Source organism: Equus quagga, chromosome 7 (genome assembly GCF_021613505.1).
Source record: "Equus quagga isolate Etosha38 chromosome 7, UCLA_HA_Equagga_1.0, whole genome shotgun sequence".
NCBI lineage: Eukaryota > Metazoa > Chordata > Mammalia > Perissodactyla > Equidae > Equus > Equus quagga.
Window position 1 is genome coordinate 108,224,909 of NC_060273.1, and position 24,421 is coordinate 108,249,329.

Sequence of the window (24,421 nt, forward strand, 5' to 3'; positions counted from 1 at the left end):
TTGAAATTTTGAGCTTTATCTCTTAAATTCCTGTGAATGCTGCCTTTACTCAAAAACAACAGTAAATGTGTATTTTAATGCTAAGTCTTTGGAAACTCTAAAAAAAAATTGGAGTAAGATTTTCTTACTTTCCATGAAGATAGTGACATTTATCTTCTGGATTTACGTGCCTCTATGACACCAATACAACTTGAGAATGTCAGCTAAATGATACATGAGAATTACGAAAATACATACTATAAAAGAAAATAAAGTTTTAAATAAAGATGAGAAATTCAAAACAGGATAATAAAGTTGGAAAATATCTGAAGTCATGAATGAAGTTAGTCCAGTAATGTCTTATTAACTGTGGCTTTGGCAATAATGCTTTTATTTTTCTGTAGAATGGTTATATATATTTGCATAAAATTTTTAAACTGCATGCATATACTTCTACATAGAATAGTTCCAATTCCCTTAAGCAAGAGAGTCTACTGGAATTATTACTTCCCCATTTTTCTGGACCATTTGAGTGAGTCTAGGGGATACTATAAGGCATCTATTTAAACCCATGTTCTCAATATGTGGACAGAAGAATAGAAATATACGTCCTTCAGGATCCTGGTAATTTGTGAACATGCCAAGTAGTTACACAAGCATTTGGCTGAAACTTGCTAAAAATGCAAAGGAGAATGTAAGTGTAAGATGCATTAAATTTCAAGTCAGTAAGGGGCGGTTTGAAAACTTTAAAAAGAAATGCACTTTGTGTAATATAAAACTTCTAGGAGAATCTGCCTCAGCAGACTACACCACTTCAGCAATATTTCCTCAACAACTAAAAGTGATTCCAGAGAAAAGACACCTACTAGAGTGTGTGTGCGTGTGTGTGTAACTAGTGCTTTGCTTTCAATGGGATGGATACATTTAAAGCAAATTTCTAACTTAGATTGATCTAGTCTATTTTGGAAGTGAATTTTTACTAGAACTTTTATTTACTGAGGTTTAATTTTTTTTCTTTTTGAGGAAGATTAGCCCTGAGCTAACATCTGTTGCCAATCCTCCTCTTTTTGCTGAGGAAGACCAGCCCTGAGCTAACATTCATGCCAATCTTCCTCTACTTTACATATGGGACGCCTGCCACAGCATGGCTTGACAAGCAGTGCATATGTCTGCACCTTGGATCCAAACCGGCCAACCCTGGGTCACTGAAGCAGAATGTGCGAACCCAACCACTGTGCCATCGGCCGGCTGAGGTTTAATTTTTTTAAATACATTAAATGCAATTATTTTTGCATTCTCTTGGTCTAGTCGCCTATAGTTTTGCCACACACTATTTTTTTCTGTAATGTAATAACTATGGTTGGCAATAGATCACTGTGAAAAACATAGATGCCAGGATGACATGGTGTGCTTAGTAGATGTGGAACATGGATTTGGACCCAAGATTTTTAGAATGCAGTTGATTACACAACTCACAGGATCCAGGAGATAATAGTAAGCCACTGACAGGACATTTTTTTCCTTCCATACTTGATCTCTCAAAGTGTCTAGAGTCATCTCTGACGTCTCCCTACTTCAGGTCCCATATTTAATAATCAAGTCCCGTAGTCCCACTGTCATGGATCTTTCAAATCAATTTCTTCCTTTCTATTCTCATTGCCACCACCATATTTCAGACTTGCATTACCACAATCTGTTCTGTCACAATACAGGCTTCATGCTAATCAATCCTGAAAATGCCATCAGGTTAGTCTTCATAAAACTCAATTCTGGACATGTCATTCACCTGCTGAAAAATTTTGAACAGCTCCCTAATGCCCAGAGAATAAAGTGTATACTTCTTAACTTAGAATGCGAAGTGTCCCCTGTATTATCATTATTGGTGGATGTTTAGTTTCTTCTCAGCGGTGGGACCATTTTTTACCCTTGTGCATATAAAGCCACTAACACAAAAATTTACACATAGAATCATGTTTATTCCTACAAATTCTGTCGTGGCTCACATATACACCTTTCTCAATTCCATCTAACATTTAATTATCATAGGATTATGTTCTCTTATTTTTAATTTCCTCCAGACTGTAATATTCATTACTTCAGAAATTTTTCTATCATGCTTTTTCAGAATTAAGTATCAGAAGCAGTAGCCATTACTGTTGATTCTATACTGTTGATATGAGACAAAGAAGAAAAGACATTCTGCTACTTATCTTTGGAGCATAAAATCCTTGAGGTCAGAAATTGACCGTAATCTTTAGTCCTCTTCAATCTACCTTTACCACCTTCTGCAGTTTCTCAGCATTCTTGTATGAGTCCAACAAATGCGTTTGCTAACTTCTGAATGTTCAGCCTCAATGGAATCAGATCAGGGAAAAAAGGTGTCAAATGATATTTTCAAAGGCCATATTTGTCTGAACTAATTATCTTATTTTGCTGTGAGTCAGATTACACTGCTGCACTAACAGTCCACTCCCTCTGGGGTTGCTCACCAGTGCTGCCCCTCTCTGCACAGAGAAGGATTACAGGTGAGTCTCCACGTGGGTAACTGCGATGGGGGATCACTTACCAGACCACTTGTGTTCAATTCAGAACTAAAAATACTATCGGGGCCCCATAAATGTTAAATAGCACTAAGAATAATAACTAAGCTCTTCTTAGTACACGTGCTACTTAGTATACACACTTGAGTTTTTTCCAATTACAATTCAAGAACATTTCAGTTCTCTTTATTCAGGACCATTATTCAGGCCCTTCTGGAAATGTTTTATTCAGGTTGCACATCTCTTCTCCATAATTTTTGATTTAGAATTCAGCTCTCTAATAATGAGTGGAAATTGGGGTCTGAAAGAGAAAAACACCATTCTCTTAAATGATGAATGCTACAGGCACACATTGTCTTAATCTGGGAAAAAAAAAAAAAAAGAAACTCTGAAACATTTTCCTAAACTGCTAAAATACTTGAGCTTTGAAGCAAAGAAAAAAGGCAAATTACAATACAATTAAACTTTATTCTTAAATATCCATGATCACATCCGTGACATTACAGCATAATAACATGAGCAACATCAAAAACTGGGCTGAGAGCATTTTAGCAGTGTTCTCTAGGCAAATATGCAAACCTGACAAGACATGCATTGTGGTATAAGTTAAAAAGAGAAAATACCCTTTTTTTGTTGTGGTGGTTACAGTTATTGTTGCTTTTGATGATAAAGAAAAAGGTCTGATCTCTATAGGGCAGCTGTGCTCAACCCTTTCCCTAGGCTGTAGTTAACTCTCCTGTACATACCTGAGGACAGCTGGGGCAGCCTCTTAAGCACTGCAATGAGATCTGAGCAAAAAAGCTTCCAAAATAGATCAGCCCTGTTTATCCCCAGCTCAGAGAGTTGGGGCAACTCATTGTAAGACTTCCCTATTTTTAACTGTGGAGCAGGCTGCTTTGCTTTGACTCCTTCATGAACCCAAGCCTAACACATATCTACATGGCCATTCTTAGAAAAATTAGAAATAAAAACAGCCAGTCCCGGAGCATCTGGGAACGGTAAGTTCAGAGTGCTTTGAAGGCCCAGCTGAGGCAATGGGCAACTCACAGCTGAATGGAGAAGTGGAAGGACACAATGGACACAGAAGCAAGGTCAGACAAGTTGTCTCAGTGGAGAAATCTGCTGACCCGACAACGACCTGCCCAGGAAATAGGGATGCATTTAGAACCACCCTATTTTTAAATGACCGCCATGACAAGAGCTATTAAGTATTAAACAGGTGTGTGCTATCCGTGATTGCGTTCGGATCTCCCAACTTAGAGGTGTCAGTAGAACTAATGACTGAGACAGATAAAGTGGCATACTTCCTGCATGGATTAAGATTCTGTATGAAAGCCAAAATGGAGTGTGGCACACCTGCCACATTTGAGAAAGCATAGTCATAATTCCTAAGATGCTTATCTAAACTTTCTGGTCTTAAATTCTCAAACGGATCAGCTTGGAAAGATTTCAGGTATTTCTAAGTTAGAGAAAATCACAAAAACTTCTGTGGGCATATATCAGTTCCAAATCTCTAACTCAGGCTAACTTCAAAATTACATTTGCTCTGACTCCTGCATGTGTGATCTGATAAGATCATTGTCATACATTAATTATTGTAAAATGAAACAAAACAATGACCTAGAATGACTAAAACAGTGGTTTTTTAAAAAAAATTCCTCATTCTAATGCTCTACATTTGAACTAAATTTTTTTTTTTTTAATAAAGATTGGCACCTGGGCTAACAACTGTTGCCCATCTTTTTTTTTTTTTCTTTTCTGCTTTATCTCCCCAAACCCCCCCTGTACACAGTTGTATATCTTAGTTGCAGGTCCTTCTAGTTGTGGGATGTGGGACGCTGCCTCAACGTGGCCTGACGAGCGGTGCCATGTCCGCGCCCAGGATCCGAACCTTGGGCCACCGCAGCGGAGCGCGCGAACATCACTTGGCCGTGAAGCCGGCCCCATGAACTAGTTAAATTTTAAAATATATACACAAACTCTCTTCAGCAGGTAAAATAAAAACTTGCAAAATATTTTGAAATTTCCCTTCAGAATTTTAAGCTATTTTATAAACATTATTTTTTTCTTCCTTTTTTCCTTCTATATAAGTAAGACTGTAATTGAGCTTTTTATGAAAACATCTCTGTTCAGTAATTCAAAAAATCTTCTGCTCTATTCAAGATGTTTTGCTATACATTATGCAGTGTAAATAATAAGACACTATTCCATATCATCAAATATTTATTCTATGAGTGGAAATTACATGTTCAGAAAAAACACAAATATAATATATAAGGAGTTAAATGCCATAAGAGATATAAAATAAATGGAAGAATAAAAACTTAAATTAAAAATTATGTCTTCAAAAATCGAAGACATTATTGAGACGCATCTTGGACAAATGAAAGGATTTCAACAGAGATAAAAGATAAAGCATTTTCAGAAAAAGAGAATATTTTAAGTAACATTAAATAGCCATAATTAAGTGAGTTATCGTATAGCTTAGGAACTCAGTCTGTTTGGAAGAAAGTATACATGAAGAGAAAGTAGTTGATTAAGATACAAAGGACAATGAGAATAAGATCATAAAAGCGTTTAGCCATATTAATGAGTATGAAATGTGTTCTCTAATCTGTGAATTATCAACATGAACTTTTACTAATTCATCTTATTATTTTATTTGACAAGTAATACAGAGCAATATAACATAAGAAAATATAATGAATATTACATGATATCTCACCATGGTTAACATTTTAGTGTATGCCATTTTAAAAGAAATATTTACAAAAATAAGACCATCCTAAGCATCATGTTATCTGCTTTTTAAATTATGTATATGCGTATATATTTAATATATAATGAAAGTCCCTACATAATACACTTCTTTTCATGTCTTTCATTTAAATAACTGCATAAAATTTTACTTATTGAATGTACCCTAACTTATGTAACCATTTCTATGTTGTTACACATTTAAATTGCTTTTTATTATTATTACAAACAAGTATGACAAAGACAAATATTTATTAAATACCTACCATGTGCCAGACACTGTTCTAGATACTTTGCATAAAACAGACTAATTCCCTGCTTCCAACAGGTTCAACATTTTGGAGTTACAGTAACGTTTCTGTACGTGCATCTTTAGCATCAATTTACTTGTATCTTTACAATAAATTCTGGATGCAAAATTTTAATACGAAAAGATTTAAATGTCTTTAAGGTTATTGGTGCATACCCACAAGCTGTGTATGAGAGTATGTTTCTCCCCATACCTCTGATAACATGGAGTATTGCGAAACTTTTTGGCCTTTGTCAAAAAAGATGTAAATTCATATAACTTTTTATAATGTATGACTCTACTTTGCTAGTGATAGGAGTCAAGTTTGTTCTTCCAGGAGTTAACTCTCCTGTCTCTATACCAGTAATTAACTAATTCATTTTTCGTCAATGATTTGTTCTCAAATAGCAAATTCTTCTACATAAAGGTATTCTTTATCTAAGATACAAGGAGCAAGAAATTTTTAAATTGTTCATTAAAACCATTTTTCCCATATGTTTCCCCAAATACTTTAGCAAATTCTGTCTAGGATTAAGTAGCTGCTAATTTTTTACTGATGTGTAAAAGTTCTGAAGCTTCCTCCTTTATTTTATCCCTAAAAGCTTTTGATTCCAAAAGCCACCATTTGTTTTATTTTAAACATCTTACTTTCTAATATCCTAACATTTCATTTTCTGATATGAATACATTGGCCAAACCTTTTTTTTTTAAAGATTGGCACCTGAGCTAACATCTGTTGCCATTTTTTTTCTTCTTCTTCTTCTCCACAAAGTCCCCCAGTACATCGTTGTATATTCTAGTTGCAGGTCTTTCCAGTTGTGCTATGTGGGACGCCCCCTCAGCATGGCCTGATGAGCGACACTAGGTGAGCACCCAGGATCCGAACTGGCAAAACCCTGGGCCACCGAAGCAGAGCATGCGAACTTAACCACTTGGCCACAGTGCCAGCCCAGGCCAAATCTTTTAATGGAGTGTAGCTAGAAAAAGATACAGTAGCTGCTTACAGATAAGATTTCTACTTGTAGTTTAAAACTCATGCTATTTGGGTGAACCTTGGGACCTACAAACACCTCCACAGTCCTATGAAACAGAAACCTTAGCAGGGTCTGACATAGCTAAGTCATGTTCTTGGAGGAGCCATTAACAGTAGTACCCTCAGATCTCACACTAATGGAAAGTATAAGAATTCCCAGGTAAAAAATGATATTTTAAAACCAGGTTGGGAGGCACCGGTAACTGGTTAGCCATTTTCTTCTTTTTTTGTAAATCCAAATGATAAGGTCTTTTTTTCCCCATTTTCCAAAGTTTTGGTGTAAAAACTTTCAATTAGTGAATCTAATCTAGAACCCATATTGCGGCAGGGCCACACATCAGACTCACCCAGGGACTTTTCAAATACACCTTCACACACTCCTCATATCATGGAGATCTTCCTATGCCTCCCATTTGCCATTAAAACCATTCTGAGTAAGCCATTGCTTCTGATGGAAGTGAATCAAATTTCTGGGGTGTGTTGAGAATCATTTCTGTGTCAACTAAGAGATTGAGAAACACCTTTATATTTTTGACTAAGAGTTTAATCATGCAATCATTCAATAATCATTTTTTGAGCAACTACTACCTGCTTAACACCTAGCCTCTAGGAATACAATAGTGTGGAAAATAGACACTATTAAATAAACCAGTAAGTTCAGCATGAAGAAACCTATGATAGGCATAAAACAGAGCATTATGGAACAATACAGAAAGAGAGCTAATCCAGTCTTGGCGAGTCAGGGAAAGCTGTCCAGGGAATTGCTATCTATGTTGAAACCGAAATGAGTTAAACAAAAAGCAGAAGAAAGTTCCTGACAGAGGCAACAGCCTGTATTAATTAATGCCCAGAAGTGAGAGATTGTATTGTGTTTGAAGAAATAAAAAGAAATTCAGAATGACCAGAGTGTAGAATTCCAGTGGAAGAAAAGGAGAGGAGATGGAGAGGTGCAGGGATAAAAGATGAGGCTGCAGAAGTAAAGAGCGGTCAGATCACGAAGGGCCTACTAAGCCATGTAAAGGTGTCTGAATTCTGCCAAGAGAGCATGGAAGAGCAGATGAACATGCTAAGCAGTAGAATGACCTAAGTTTTTCTTTAGAAAGAAAACTCTGACTGCAATGTGCAGAACATATACGAAGAGGGCAAGTCCAAACTCACGGGAATAAGTTAATATTCAAACTTGCTTTGTGTTACTTCTGAATAAAAGTTCAAGTAAGTATTAAACAATCAGAACTTTCTAGTTAACCACTGATTACTTTGTGAATTAGCTAGTCAAAACACAGTGTCTTGTTATACTTAATAATTACACAGGTTATAATCTAAGTTGTTTACTATCTGAGATTTAACACTCAGAGAATTGATTAAATTGGGTACTGCTCTCTTGGACGGAAGCAGTAACCTTCAGTGGAATGCTAACTACCTCTGAGCATATGTTTCACACAGATTTCATTGCCACAGGCAGAGGTAATTGATTTTAGGCTGGGTGAATTGGTTCTTAATACACATGTCCATGGGGAGAATGCCATTTTAATAAGATGCTTTTATAAGCCACATCCTACTTAAAACATCCTCTAAAAAGAGAAGATTTTCCCTTTGTCTTCGTAAGCAAAAACTGAAGGCGTCCCATTTGCCCTTAAGCCCATAGTGAACAACTGTGAAGTAATGTATAACGAGTCGGCAGTCTGCAGAGTACCTCTTTGCCAACTCAGCTATCTATGTCTTTTTGTTTTGTTTTCTTTTTTGCCTATAGCTTTCCCAGAAAAATACATCTATGTTTAACAATTTTGAATACCACTAATTAGTATACCAAAATCTGTGTGTATTGGTCTTTCAGCAGAGGTTCTCCCGGTTTCACAATCCATTGTTATGCTCTGCTACCACTATGCCACACTAAAATAAAAGTACTCAAATAACTGGAAATTGTGGAGGGGACGTAATAAAATAAACGACTTCATCTCAGAGATCAAGGCTGAAAATGGAGTCTTTAAAAAATGTGAAATCACTGATTCTGCTAAGCAATCAAATTCTGATTCCCAGATTTTACCCAATGGAGTATAAGCAGTATGTTGTGCTCAAGACTAATGACTGAGTTGTAGAGAAGACTGATTACATATCTATTTCTATTTGTGTTTGTATACCATCCTTTAAAATTCTTAATTTTGGTGCATGTTGTCTAATTCACATAATATATTAATATCACATATTATGTTAAGTTTATTTATGAATGCATAAATGTGCATCTATTTGGACATAAATAACAATGTTAGTATTATAAAATCAAATTTATAACCCGTTGTTCTTATTGTGTAGTATCTAGTTTACAAAACCCCACATATAGCCTACTTTGTAGGCATTTACAAAACTAAACACATTTTAAAAACAGTTACTTTAAACTGTTCATGTTGTGTCTGATATTAGAGTTCTTTAAAAATAACTTACATTTAATTTTTCTCAAACCACTGGTGGTAACCTGGCTTACTTTACATGGTACACAGATGGACATTTAAAAAATTTTTACTAGTTATGCAGTTATTTTACTGTCAGTTGGAAAAACAGAGCTAGCACACAAACTCCACGGACAATCAGGTGCTGAGCTACAAGGACTTGGCTGCCATCCCCCAGGACAAGGCCATCCTGGACATCTACTGGCTTAACCTCATGATCTACAAATGCCACTTTACCTAGTCCCTCCTGGAACACATGGAGTTTCCTGGAAGCCAAATGCTAGCTATCACCCAAATCCACAACTCCCCACCATCCCCAGAGGCGTAAGAAGAGAGCCAGTCCCCTGGTACCATCTCTCAGGCTTCAGCCGAAAGAAGCACTGGGACTCCCGAGACCAACCTGACCCATTCCCACCATCCTAAGACCATCTGCCCAGATTCCAACATCTATAAGAAACCACCCATCTACAAGCAGAGAGAGTCTATGTGAGGCAGCCCCCAGAGCAAGCACTTCATTGAGGACTTCATCATCAAGGCAGCTAAGATCCCTGTGGCCCATCCCCCAACCCCAAGCAGCCAGCCAAGATGAAAACTGGCTACTGACCATGCCCCTGCCACTGGCCCTTGTGGAGACAGAATGGAGAAAGCAGAAGGCATCTCAGAGGGAGGCAGAGGAAGAAGAGGAGGAGGAGGAAGATGATGACTCCAGAGAGGAGATGGAGGCTCTCAGCAAGCGTCAGAGAGAAGAACTCAGTAAGGTGATTTCCAACTTGGGAAAGATGATCTTGAAATAAAAGATGGAAAAGTCATTGCCTATCTGAAGGAAAGGACCAGAGACCCTTTCTTACTTCCTTGTACCCTGGAAGATCTAAGTGTTCTCTCCTCACCTATTGCAGGACCACCCTGAGCCGGCTACAGTCCACAGACTTTAGCCCATGGAGAATAAGAATGTAAGCCCAGGCCTGCAAATCCGTCCCTATAAAATGCTGGTGGTGACCAATAAGGGGTGAACCAAGTTGCCTCCAGGTGTGGATCTGATGAAGCCTGAGTGGCATCTGTCAGCCAAGGACTTCCCAAGGGTATTTTCCATGTCTCCTGAAGAGTTTAGCAGGCTGGCTCTGTGGAAGCAGAATAAACTCAAGGAAAAGGCCTCTCTCTACTGATTGCCCTCACCTTCTCCATGCCTGACCGTCACCCCTGCTGCTTCAGGGCTCTGGAGCTGGGGTCATTGACCCCAAAGCATGCTCTTCCAATGGCCAGCTGGGAGCAGTCATCTTGTGGGGGAGCAAGGAAGTGGGTCAGAGGTGGGGCAGGCTCTATGCCCCGGGTCGAGGGGGAACCAAAACCTCTGCAGCCCTGGGGTTGTGGGACATGGACTTTCTTCCCCATAATGGGGGGTGGAGTGGTGTTCCTTCTCTCACTCCTGGTCCTCACTGCACAGGGCAAACCCAGCCTGGACTCCAGCACAGACAGGGTTAATGTTTGTATCCTCTTCCTGCCCCCACCCCCACATGAAGGTCCCCAGAAGAGACTGAAGAAAAATGAACATGACATTTAGTGGTCAGGCCTATCAGCTGTCTTGATCAATGGCTGGGTCCAACGCTTGGCCCTAGTAGGAGGAAGGTGAGGGTGGGAAGCAGCCAGGCAGGGAAAGCTCCAGGTCCCTGTACACACCCAAACACTCTTCTTTGCCTCATCTTTGACAGTTTCCCCTGTGCCTGCACCTCCTGCTTCTATGACTCTAGCAAGGTCACCCTGCCCTCTAGCTCCACTTGTCCTTTACTTGTGAGCCCCCACCCTGAGCTTCAAAGCCCCTTGCTCCAGCCTTGGAAGCCTTGGCTTGGAGAGGAGGTGTCACTTATACAAACCCAGCCCACCATCAGCCTCCAGGCAAAGTCAGCTAGAGTTCTACTTTCTAGCACCACCCCAGGTCCTGGGAAGAACCCAGGCCTTCAGACTCCCTTGGATGGGATCAAGAGGCCAGGCTACAGGGACATTTCTGAGTATCCTGCCTACCATGTCCCACCCATACACATGCATCCCCCTCCACTCTCTAAAGAATATAATTTACTGGGCACCCTCTCCCTGCTTCACACTTTCCTCACCTAACTCTCTGCCCTACCTTAATCACACTCCTAACTTTTCTTATCTGCAAATACATACATGTATATAATTACATATGTATGTGTATATATATATATACACATATATATATACATTTTTTTTTTTTTTTTGCCCAGATCTGGATTTTGTTCCTGTTCAGACCTGACATCCCTTTCCACTGTGTGTGTAATAATGCTGGGGAAGAGGACTCTGCATGGAATTAAAGGTTGCATTTCATCACAGCCCCCCAACCCCCCAAAAAATATATATAACTATTATTACAGGAGCATTCTATTATTGCCAATATTTAAGTAAAAGTAAAACGCAGGGAAAAGAAAGTGGATTTGAAATGTGTGTATGTAGAAAGAGAGAGACTCCAAATACAAATGGTACTCAGATAAGGCAAAAACTAGGAAGGAAGCTTTTTTTGTGCCTTCAGGCTTCAACTGAAACATTAACTCTTCCTAAGTCTTCAGCCTGCTGGTCTTTGGACTGGAACCACATCGTCAGCTCTCCTGGGTCTCCAACTTGCTAAATTATCTACAAATCTTGGGACTTGTTGGCCTACAAAATTGTGTGAGCCAATTCTTCAATTCCTTATAATAAATCTCTCTCTCTCTCTGTATGTATATACGTATAGATACAGAGAGTGAGAGATGAACTTGGAAACAAATTTTTTATTGTACTGATGCCATTATATATACAGATAGATAGATAGATTCTGGTTCTCTGCTCTACCAGGAGTAATACATTGTTATATAAGGGGACTAAAGACATCTCCTTCCTAATGTGAGAACCAGAAGATCAGCTCAGGTTCCATGTTATTGAGTGATAGAAACAAGATAAAAAGAAGAGTTGTCTCCCAGCACAATGTGATGACTTTGACAATACTTCCACATTTTTATAAAATACTTAGCAGAAAAAATAATAATTATTATTGAGGCAGCCAAAAGTTAAGTCAGTCTCATTAATTATTGTATTTTTAATTTTCTCATCATCAAATGATTTACTTTCATGTGCTTCTAATCGTAAGAGTGCACTTTAATAGAGCTATAGAGTGTAGTGTTAAAGAGATGGCACATTTACCATTGTGCAGTAACATAAAATCAATGGCAGCTAGTCATACAGGCTTTTTCAATTTCCATCGCACATGGTACGCGGCCCTTGGTTCAGTGGATAATCCAATTGTAAACAGTGACTCACTGTTAACAACTCTAGGAAATAGGATTAGCAATTTCTAATTTCAAAGTAAACTTATTTCATTTTTGTCCTGCAAATAAAAACAATGTGTTCAGAGATTTAGCTTTCCAGCTTTCAGAGCTCCCCAGAAACAAAAATGTTGGAAACAAATTTTTATCATACTGATAACATTAATGGAAATCATTGAGTATATGTTCCTAACAGCTTTTTAATGGTTTGGTACCAAAAAATAAAGTAAGATTAGATTGAAGTTCAATTGGATGAAACTTAAAATTTAAATTGGAAAAGAATTTAATTGAGACTCTGGAAACTAAAAATCTTGGAAGGATCCTGTACTCAATGTAGGAGAAAAATTTAAAGTTTATATATTATTAGAAACCTATGACTCCAAAACAAAGGTTTTAGGCGAGACTTTTAAAAATCTAGTTTGTCTTGGAACACAGTTAAACTGAATCAGTGATCTTGTTATTTTTGTGAATTATTTATTGTACCATTCTAAAACCTATTTTCCTCTACCTTATCTGAGAATTCCTCTAGTAGAACATTGCCTCGATCAAAACCTATACGTCTACACTGAGTTACAGACTCTTCTTAGCTCTCTATTCCAAAGAACAGAGGATGGTGGCTTTTAGTCAGCTTTTAGAACATGAATGTGTCACTGTGTTAGCCCATAGGGTCTCTGTCAATAATACTCACGCCTGGCTTTTTAAAAATGTCCATGCTCAAGCCCTACACCCAGGGATTTCTCTAAGTGGTCTAGGCTGGAAAGTCCTAATCTGTGTTCTGCACACACAGATACTTCTAGTCTACAGCTACAGTGGGAAACACTGGTCTAGATTAACCAAGGAAGGCTTACTCCGAAAGGAAGTCTGAGGCTACGTAACTGGGATTTAGAACCACGATATTTATTGTCCAAGTTTGCAGCAACAACACTAGACTGAATCCAAACGGCAAATCAGATCAATCCAGACACAGAATAAAGTTAGTGGACAGGAAAGGCAATATCGCAGACTGGAGGAGTTTTATGGAACAGTTTTTATTACTTGTGGTCATTAGCAGAATGGAGATTTAAGAGATAACTTGAATGAGCCATTCCAGGCTGAAAAAACTAAGAATAAATATCTTCCTAGCTCCTTCTGTGGGAAACTTGACTACCTGACCAGACAAAGAAATGATACTATCCCAGCACTGCAAGCTACATTTTTTCCATTGAACTCGTTAATCATTAACAAACTTGTTCACATCATTCTGATATGGGTACATACTATCAAAGATTAGAGAAGGTTTGTGTTTATAAAGTTTATGACAGACAATAGTTAAAAATCAGAGCATCATATCATGAACTGACCAACTGTGCTCACCTTTAAAATCTCACTTTTCTCATACATTTGTAAAGTATTTTTATAAATATGTATTCTAGTTGGACTTTGGAGCCACTAGAATTAATTCATTAATCAATCTTTTATCCTGTATTAACTATGTCCAGTAGGCACTATGCAAGGTTCTAGGTACTCAGCAAAAGATACAGTCCTTGTCTTCAAAGATCTCACATTCTCATAAACTAGATAGTTACCTAACAATTAAAATATATGTATAATACTGCATAATTAGTGATATGTTGGAACATAAGAACAAGGTGGGAGGAGGGCACAAAAGAATTCAAAATTCTGGTTGGGAGTGGACTGCTGAGAGGCATCAAAATGCCTTTAGTAATTCTTGAAGCAAAGAAGGGGAGGGTTAAGTCATCATAGCGCAAAGCTATAGAAAACTCAAAGAACATGCATTAAGGTATGGTCCGAACAGGAGCTTCATGTAGGAAATGACATGGGAGAGATGGGATAAGACCAATATATGGCATTTTTTTTTACATGAAAATAGTTTAAGTTCTATCTTGAAGGTAATGAAGAACAATTTGAAGATTTCACACAAGAGTGTAAACAATCACATCTTTAATAATTAATAGAAGCTAAATAAGAGACAGAAACATTAGTTATAAGACTATTAAAATAATACAGTTGAGAATTATGATAAGAAGAGCTAAGGTAGAGTCTGTGAGTACAGGGAGAGCAGAATTCATTGAAGAGGGATTTAGGAATTGACAGGATTTAGTGAACAGTAGGAATCAGGAAAGCTGGAATAACATAGGATGACTCCCAATTTTTGACTCATGAAACCATGTGAAAATAATGCCATTTATCAAGGGAGTAAAATGAAAAAAATTGATTTAGGACATAGAAATTATGAGTTCAGTCTTGTACAAGTTGAATTTGATATGCCACTGGGCAAACCTATCTTAGAACTGTTGGAGATATGCTATAATGCATGAGAGCAAGTCTGTGCTTGAGATTGAGATGGGTTGTGGACTCATCAGTTTATATTTTCTTGTAATAGCTATGAATCTTCTCAGAAACGTGGTTCCCAGCTTCTTTCTGATGCAGAGGAGACCATAGAAGCAATTGATGGTAACCTTGAGGTGACAGAAAATTTGGCAGAATCCACACCTTTGTTACCCAATATATTTTGAGAAGATAATAGAGATTCAGATGAAACCAAGGAAAACAAAGAAACATAGAGTATGGGGGAGGATATAGGTCCAAAAAGGAGGCTAAGAAACACAGCTCAGAAAAGTGGGAGGAAAACAAAGAAGCCAAGAGAAGAAAGCATTTCAATGGGAAGAAAATTAAGTAGTCAGCTCCATTATCAAATACTACTCATAAATTGATTATATAAGAACTATAAATTACGCATTCAGTTTTGCAATTAGAAGTTTTTGGCAATTTTGGCAAAAGTAGTTCTATTGATTTCCAAGGGTGGCATACTAATTACAGTGAGCTATGTGAAAGTGGCATGTGTAGGAGGTGAGGGATATTTTTTCAATAAGCTTGGTTGTTAATGGACAGAACAATATAATGTGATGCCTGGAAGAATCTACAAGATTGAAATGAGTTCTGGGTTTATTAACTGTTTTAGGTTAGAGAGATGGAAACTTGTTGAAATGAGTGAGTACAGAAAGAAATATTGAAGTTATAAGATTCAGCCATGATACATGGATTGAAGCCCCTGAGGAAGTGGGGATGATAGGATCCATGGCAAAGTAGAAGGGAATTTTTTGTTTGTTTTTCTAACAGAAAGAATGCTTCCTCTGAGAAGAGAGGCACAAAGGCTAGAGTGGATATAGACATGTTGCAGATGACAGGTTGAGAAACTAGAAGAGTCCTCCTAGTCTAGTCTGTTTTCTCTGTGAATTCCAAGGCATAGTCAACTTCTGGGAGTCAAAGGATAGGAACAGGTTAGGGAATTTGAGAACAGTTGTGGGAGCTTAGAATAATAATACATGGAAGAGAGACTGATGAAAAGCTTAAAAGATTTCCAGGAAGATTTAAGTACCCTACTGAAGCCAGAAACCATAAATCTGCATTCTCCCATCCTTCCATAGTTACGTGATTTCCTTTAGCTGTGCCCAATTGTCTGGACATAGTAGATAGATAACCTAGGTTCATGATTGGGCCTCAAAGTGCAGGTATAGAAAAAGATACGGAAACAAAGCTCTTGAGGTTATTGGAGAAAGAAGTTTCAAGGGTTCAAGATTAAATGCAGAAGAAAATAAAGCCAGGAGAGAAAAACAGAAAATTGAAGAATCAAGGAACTAAAAATTATCTTGAATTTAATTCGTGGGTACAGAGAGGAAAAGAAGGTGAATATTCGAAAGGTATATTCAGCAAGTAGACTGCTGTAGCTTACTATTGAATAATATAGCAATTAGTTTATTTTGTACCCTCGTCTTCCACTACCATGCCTGGCACTCAATAAATATTTGTTAAACTTACTCTTAGATAAATAGAAAAAATACTTTTTAAAAATTGAGAGATAAACCATACAGTGCTCTATGTTGTAAAATACTTTCCTCATATAGACAGAGCATAAACGTCTTCTATCCATGCTAGAAAACCACTCAAAAGCAATAGCGAGCACTAAGCCTTCAATTTCAAGCTAAAACTCAGAGGATGTGATTCAAATACCATGTTTTGGCCAGTAAGACCTAATTTTAAAACTAGATGAGTCATCCTGTCCATGGGATATTTTAAGTAAAGATTGCATTGCGTGAAGAGACTCCCTATCAGAGCCTAAAACTAACACAGGGGAAATACAGCGAATTATGCACAATCTTTATTGTTGGCTTTTTTCCATGGAAAATTAGATTAGTTACCAGAGTTTGACTTCACTCTGCTGAGGAAACTGATGCTAGGGATGCATATGTTGACAATCACTTGTAATAATATCTACCGTTCTCATTTTAGAGGAAAATGTCCTTAGATATCACTTAATCCAAGCACTTCATTATACAGTATAAAGAGCAAGTCCTGAGAAAAGTTAAGCAACGTGTTTCCAAGGTCATACAGAGAGTAAACAGTTGCACTGTAACCAAGACCAAACTCTCTCACTACACTGAAAATCATTGGAATATTTAAACAGCTCTCTAGCTTATTTATATCAGGGAAATTGAGTAAAATGGCGATGATTTCAATAGAAGCAATTGCTTTCCATCTACCCTTTACAAGAGTACTGTGGGCTATAAGTCCTTTCCTGATTCATTCTGGTTTTATTGCAAATGAGCAACAGAAATTCTCAAATAGGCGATAATACACACATAGACACAGACGCACAGACAGAGAGAGAGAAACAGAGAAGAGTAACAAAGAGAGGAAGAAGATGTATGAAAATGTATAATTCACAAGCGAAAGTTTCTCTCCCTGGATAATCAGAAACAGGCTATATTTGCCTACCTTTTTTTTTTTTTGCAATCCCTGATGTGTATGACTAAAATGGTAATTAGCTATATTTCCCATTTTGGTTGAGACATATTGTATATCATGTGTAGTGTAGTTCTAGTCTCAAGAGGGAAATGGCTAATCAGGAGAATATTTTTCAATGTCTCGTCTCTGTAAAGATTTACTGAGTTGTCTCTAATGTACACTGACAGCTTCTGCATTAAAATTAGAGAAAAGTAGACATCGATATTGTCAAGCTAAAAAAACCCTCTCTCCTTTCATTTTCATTCCACTAAAATAAATCAGGTCCATATCTTTTAATATTTTATTAGAATTGTTCACTTCTGAAGGTCAAGAGCAAAAGGACTCTTCAAAGTTTAAAAAAGGTTCAAAAAAGGTAGAAGTTAATTGATAGTCTCTAGACACCAGCTAAAGTCTGCACTGGAACTTTAAAAGTCATATTCATTTCCTTGCTGAAGTTGCCGATGTTATTTAATGAAGTAACTTAACTTCGATGCGTCCTGTATTAGAGTTGTTTGCAAACAACAGAAACCCATTCTAGATAACTTAAACAAAAAGAAATGTATTAGAAGGATATCAGGGAGTTGCCAAGTGGACGAAGTTGTGGAGAACCAGGATTAGAATCAGAGCAAGAGCCCAGATTGGAGCTGCTTTTTATGTAAGGGAAAAATTGCAGGAATAAACAACCTCCAGCTATTTCTTCCATCCTGTTTCTTTTACTCAAGATTTATAATCCTAGAAGAGAGAATCAATTCGGCTAAACCTAGGTTTGACATGTACCCCTTGATTGTACCTGAGTGTGGAGATGTGGGGATGCTTTCAACTTCAGTTAGCCAAAAAATAATAAAATATTATTAACTCCCTCTTCCAGACTAAATACAATGGGAGAGAGATCATTTTTCTAAAGAAAATCAGGGTATTGGTAAGAAATGGAAATTGACAATAGGCAGTCAAAATATAAAAACTGTCCATTTCAAGCCAAAATTCCTAGTATTGATTTTGAAGGAAACCAAAATAATAACAATAACAATTCTAAGTGCTAAACTTTAATTCAAATATGCCTGTTAACATATAAGAAATGTATACATTATTAAAATGTCCCAAAATCTAGACAGCAGAGGGCACACTGGAAATCTGGGACAAGCGCTCCCCTAAAGTGATAGCATTTATGAATATGTTTTGCTTATCAGCAGCAGTCTGAGCGCCTGTGGTGACTGACAATTTATTTTTTCTTTCTAGGGCCACACATCAAACTTTACATTTAGAGGTCTGATGAGTCCGCACAAGTCTAACTTAGGTAGAGTCAGTCTGTCCTGCTCTAAGCAAGAGAAGAGAAATCACCTCAGAAATGATTTTATCATGCTTTAAACTAGCATACTTATCCTGAAAATCATTCCTGACTGCAGGAACCCTGAGAGAAATTTGCATTTAATAGTTCTGATCTGACACCCACAAACATTAAACCCTAGTAACGTAATGTTGCAGAAGTTTCACATGCCTGCATTAATAAAGCACTATCTGTCTTGAACAAAAATAAGCCACCAAAAGTAGATTCAGATGCTTTCAATTCAAGGTGATGACTAATAAAATAATGCTTAATATTGAGCAAAACTCTAAATTCTACCTCAGTGCTTCCAACAACTTCTATATTTCCTGAATTAATAACTATCTTAATACAGATAAATCTTCTGTAACATGAACATTCCCTTTTATGTGTGTTGTGTGTTGTTTGAGAAATATATTCTTAGATTATATAGTGAATATCAATGAACAAGTTTGAATAATTCCAAAAAATTTAACTCATTTTATTTATAAACTGAGATGATATTTTAGCATGATTTCTAAAGGATATTACATACAGTTATGAGACATATGTCTTAGAAGGGTAACTGAGAAGGATTTTAGTCTAAACTCTTTATTTTGTGAGATTATCAGTGCTCTAATATTGCCTATTTCATAATTAAAATCAAGGACAAGTCAATACAGAACACAGGACTGCATCTGGACAATATCCAGCATGCTCCCGAATATAAGCAACATATGGTTCCAAAAAATGATACGAAAGCTGATACATTATCTACCTTTGACATTTACCTTTGGGGTCAGACAAAATGTGTCATCTTGAACATTATCTCTTGCCCTTCTTTGCCAGAGTTGCCAGTTTTCAAACTTTTAATGGCAAACATTCTGCTGTATCTTGGGCCTCAAATATCTTTCTTGACAGGCTTCCTCTTCCTCCCTCAGTATTACTGTAAGTCCTCATAGTGAGTAAATGAGCAGCTCAGAACTAGAATATATCCCAATTTCCCAAAGAAATATGGTAACAAATTCTCACAAATTGGGATTGCAATGAGAAAGAGAGGTTTTCATAAAGTATTATCTTAAAAATAGATGTAGCTCTACAGAACAAATCTTACGTTTATTTTAATTTGTTAACAAAACACATACACACACACAGAATCAGAGTTTATTTTTTGTGAGGAAGATTAGCCCTGAACTAACACCTGTTGCCAATCTTCCTCTTTTTTCCCCCCAAAGCCCCAGTACATAGTTGTATAGTCTTTTTTAAAAAATTTTCTTTTTTCTTTTTTTTTTAATAGATTGGCACCTGACCTAACATCTGTTGCAAATCTTTTCTTCTTCTTCTACTTCTTCCCAAAATCCCCCAGTACACAGTTGTACATCCTAGTTGTAGGTCCTTCTGGTTGTGCTATGTGGGATGCCATCTCAGCATCGCTTGATGAGTGGTGCCATGTCCACACCCAGAATTCAACCTGGTGAAACCCTGGGCCTCCAAAGTGGAGCGCACGAACTTAACCACTCGGCCACAGGGCTGGCCCCACATAGTTGTATATTCTAGTTGTAGGTCCTTCTAGTTTTTCTATATGGGATGCCGGCACAGCTTGATGAGAGGTGGTGTGTAGGTTCATGCCCAGGATCCGAATCGGCACACCCCTGGCCGCAGAAGCAGAGAGCAGAACTTAATCTCTCGGCCGTGGGGCTGGCCCCAGAATCAGACTTTTAGAATTAGAAGGGGCTGTACAGATAAACTAGACCATTGTTTCCGAAATGCAGTAAGATTATTTTAGGTAGGGGAACATTAAATGTTTAATAGGCATACTATTTCTGCATCAAAAACAGCATAACTAGAACATCAAATGCCTTATTTCCCAGATATTTACATTAAGAAGAAGCTAAACGTTTGTTGTTGTTTGATGTGGTTTGGTTTTGGTTATGGTTTTTCTTTGTTCTTCATTTTTTCAAAAGGCTACTTTGGAATCTTAACAATTTTTGAATATAAGTGAAGGTAATGTATGTATTTATTATACAATTTTTACATAGTAGAAAATTGTTATAATATTAGTTATTTCATGCCTTTATGCATTTTGTATACATTGACCTTCTCTACCTGCTTCATCCATCTAATTCCAACCATGTTTAAACTCAAATACCATTTCCTCAACAAGGTGACCCACCCACATAGAGCCAGGCACTCTCCCATCTGTAAATGCACTAAATGTTGGACCCAGACAATGATAGCTGTGGCATTCTTTTATACTTATCTGTTGTCAAGGCCATCTTTTCCATTTCCAAGGGTATGTACTGCAGATACGCAATAGAATCACATGGAGAAAGTTTTTATGGCACTGATATAATTGTCCACTCAGACTTGGTGAGGGATGAGAATATGTGCTTTTCAAAAGTCCTCAGTTGAGTCCAATGCTCATCTATAGTTAAGAGTAAGTGCACTAAACTGTAAACTCCTCAACGTCAAAGAGCTTTTCTTACTTACAACTTGTTGATTCAAACACAGCACACGGCAGGCACAGAGTAATGTTTAGGGAAGAATGTGAGGTAGTAGTAAATATCAATGAATGATGATAATGAAGACAGCAACTATGGAGAAGTACAGATTGATCTGCAAGCATCAGTCAGGCTTCAATTAACAATGCATAGACCTAATCTTTAAAGGAGTCTTGGCTGAAGAGACAAGAATAGTGGGAAGATCATCAGTCCAACAGCACAAACTGCTTTGTGCATTCAGGCATAAAAATCTATATTAATAAAGAGGAAAGACTTCCCACCGTGGGGATCGGAGCTCCTGGTTGAGTTGTCTCTAAGGGCCAAAGCTTCTAATGCTCTGAAGTTGTTTAAAGTTTCTTTTAATAAAGAACTTGGTTGCATTTAAATATTTTCAAGTGATTGTGAGAATACTTCCATGAGACTTTTAAAATAGATCAAATTTCATTACAGATCATCTTTTTATTATTATTATTATTATTACTATGGAGTCTCTGTCTTTTTCCTTTGTAAAACCGTATAATTCTGTCTTCTTTAAAACTGTTTCTTCACACCCAGCATTCTGAATACTATAAAAAAATGCTTTATTCCACAATTCAGATAAATATATCAGGCATTGGGGAAGCATTTGATTTACAGAGTAATGAGTCACTATCTCACTAGAATATAAGAAAAGTGTCCCTGCACCAAAGACAAGCCATTCATGACAAGTGAAGCATGAGTGAGTGCCTCAGCATCATTGCCTCCCACGGACCTTTTCCCTCCCTTTCATCTACCATTATTCACACATATAACTATTCTTTCTCTCCTAATTTCCCCTTCCTTTTATGGATGAGAAATTGTGAGATTTCATCAGGTAATAGAAATTCAAGTGTTCAGAGTCAATTTCAATATATAATGCTGATAATATATTAATTCGGTAGTAAAAAGTTAGCATTGTAAAGGCATGGACATTGTTGTAGTCACCTTTGTATTCTCAATTTCTAAAACAATATCTGGTGGATAATTGGCACATGACAAATATTTGTTAAATGAATCATTGAATTAATGATATTAGATCCATTTTTCCATACAGTGAGGCACATAGAGTCTTCCTGTGTCATAAAATACACTACTTTTGTCACTCAAAAACCTAGACTTACGAGAATCCAGAATAGCATGTCTTCAAGCTCAAAAAGTTGCAGTCAAGCACAGTCGTAAGACTTGGGACTATGACTTGACACTCTTTCTGTCCCTCCAAAGCCTGAGTTAGAGTGCCCTTGAAAATAACCCAAAGTAGAGTGAAAGAGAATGCAGAGGGGTGTGAAGTTTCTATCCAGTAAGTCATCAATAGTTATGGAAGTAAAGAAAATCATAAGACCATCTAGAAATGGAAATAGTATATTTTAGCAGGTAGAAAAAAATGCATTCTCTTCTCCTATTGATGTGTTTATAAAATGTGGGATTAAGTTTCCTATCATCAAAGAGCTAGAAACCTGAAAATTTATTTCCCAAATTATTCATAACTTAGAAAAGAAATCTCATGACAGATGTTGTAGAACCTCTAATCTGGTGCCTTTTTTATTTCTGCTAGGTACAAGATCATTAACAGAGAAATATACCTTGACTTGCATGTCATACAGAGGTCTCAATGCCTTTAATGTTGCTATTAATAGCTAGGGAAATTCAGAGCCTCTTACTTATTCTCTCTCATTGTTTGCACCTGATGTCAACCTAGTCAGAATGATTTGTTTAAAATATGTAATTCAGTAGGCACTTCAAGAAGTAATGTGGAATGTATAAACCTGGCCTGCCTAATTTCAAGTGAAATACAAGAGAGAAATGCATATTAATGTAAAATGACTATAAATCAAAAGCTATTTCATTTTCTAAGGTAGTGTAAAAGCCAAACCTGTTTGAAACCATAATTCAGCTGTCAAAATCTCTTAGATATACCACTGACCTTCCTTGGAAGTTTCTGTCACATAGAAGTGAATGGATCAGGAGAAGCAACATTAAATCACATGGCATTACTGAGAGCCAGGTACTTGAAAGTAATTTAGCTCTCTTGAGCAAGTCCTTAACCACAAGTCACACTTTCCCAGAGAAAGATTCCTTGTGCTATACATGCACATACACTGACATAAAACGCATTCACTGTGTAGACTACACAAAGAGAATCATTGTGTATTCCATGTCTGTGCTTACAGATCTTTTTCAATCAATATTGAACTCGATGCTCCGATGTTTTCAAGAAACAGCTGAAAGATTTCGTGTTGTAATTCTCGAAGCCACATTGTCTGTTTAACTTAAGAATGTATATTTTCTCTCAGTGTTTTACATTTATTATTAATAAATAGCAGTAGCTAACATGATTGCTTGGCTGCCTACCTCTCCAAAATGAATTATTCTATTAAAATCGTGACTTTACATGTTAAACCTGAGATAGGAAATGAGCTTGAATCTAAAATCATGTTTTTCACCAGTGCTAGGGATTGGTGCTAGGGATAAAAACAATTCTTTTTGGAAGGAGGGTTAAAGAACAATCTGCCTTTGGAACTTATAGCGACTTTTAAACTGCAAGGAAATAGATGATGTTTAATTAGACTCCATTTGCAATTTCTTACTAGATTTTCAATGAAAAGCTGGTGTTGTTTCTATGGGCAATAATTATTTTATCATTATCCCCCAAAGGGGTAAGAAGATTAAATTGTTACTTTAAAAGCTTTTTAATTTGTCAGAATTTCTTGTGCTTGTGGATGAAGGAGGAGGGAAAGGTGTGGGATATAGCCACCCTTGCTCAGAGCTGCAGATAACTATCTTGGAACTGTACTACAAATGGGTGGATCCGTGTTCCATCCCCAAGGCTTTCATTTAATGAATATCTGCTGATCTCTAAGAGTTTTTGAGATATAAGGAGAAGAAAACCATTCATTTTACAATTGAGGAATAATTGATTCCTTAAAGGGCTTACTCTATCCACAAGTAAAAAAGATTTTAAGAATCATTTCTATTATCCAATACAAAGAATGATAATATGAAATCCTTGGTTCCACTTAAAACTCTACTGATAATTTTCTGGATGAATTATCTATACTTCAATGTTTTACTTATAAGACTTCCAAATTAGGTAATTAAAAGCTAAAAATGAACACCCTGCATACAGCAAATGCTAAATTTCTATTAAAAAAAAACAAAACATGTATTAAAGCATGATTTCAAATTATTTGTGTAGGTAATAAATGATCGGTATTTTTTTAATCCCATTTATGTGGACAGGGCAATGCGATACATGATGAATAGTATTTTTTAAAATAATGTATAGTCCCCTTCACAAATGTTACAATTTATATGGCAAAGCCAAGTTATCAATGGTTTCATTCATGTTTCCAGAGTCATTTATACACTGACCACAACAATTTTATAACAGCCTTATGGCCATCCCTCACACTGCGTGAACAGATGCCTACCACAGCAGGCTGGGTCGCTTTTAAGAAATCTCAGCA

The 24,421-nt window shown here is 37.0% G+C and overlaps 1 pseudogene; it reads left to right on the top strand.

Annotated features, from left to right (window-relative positions):
* The first annotated feature begins 616 nt into the window (after nt 1-616).
* On the top strand, nt 617-10,205 carry LOC124242643 (dematin-like; annotated as a pseudogene).
* The last annotated feature ends 14,216 nt before the right edge of the window (nt 10,206-24,421 follow it).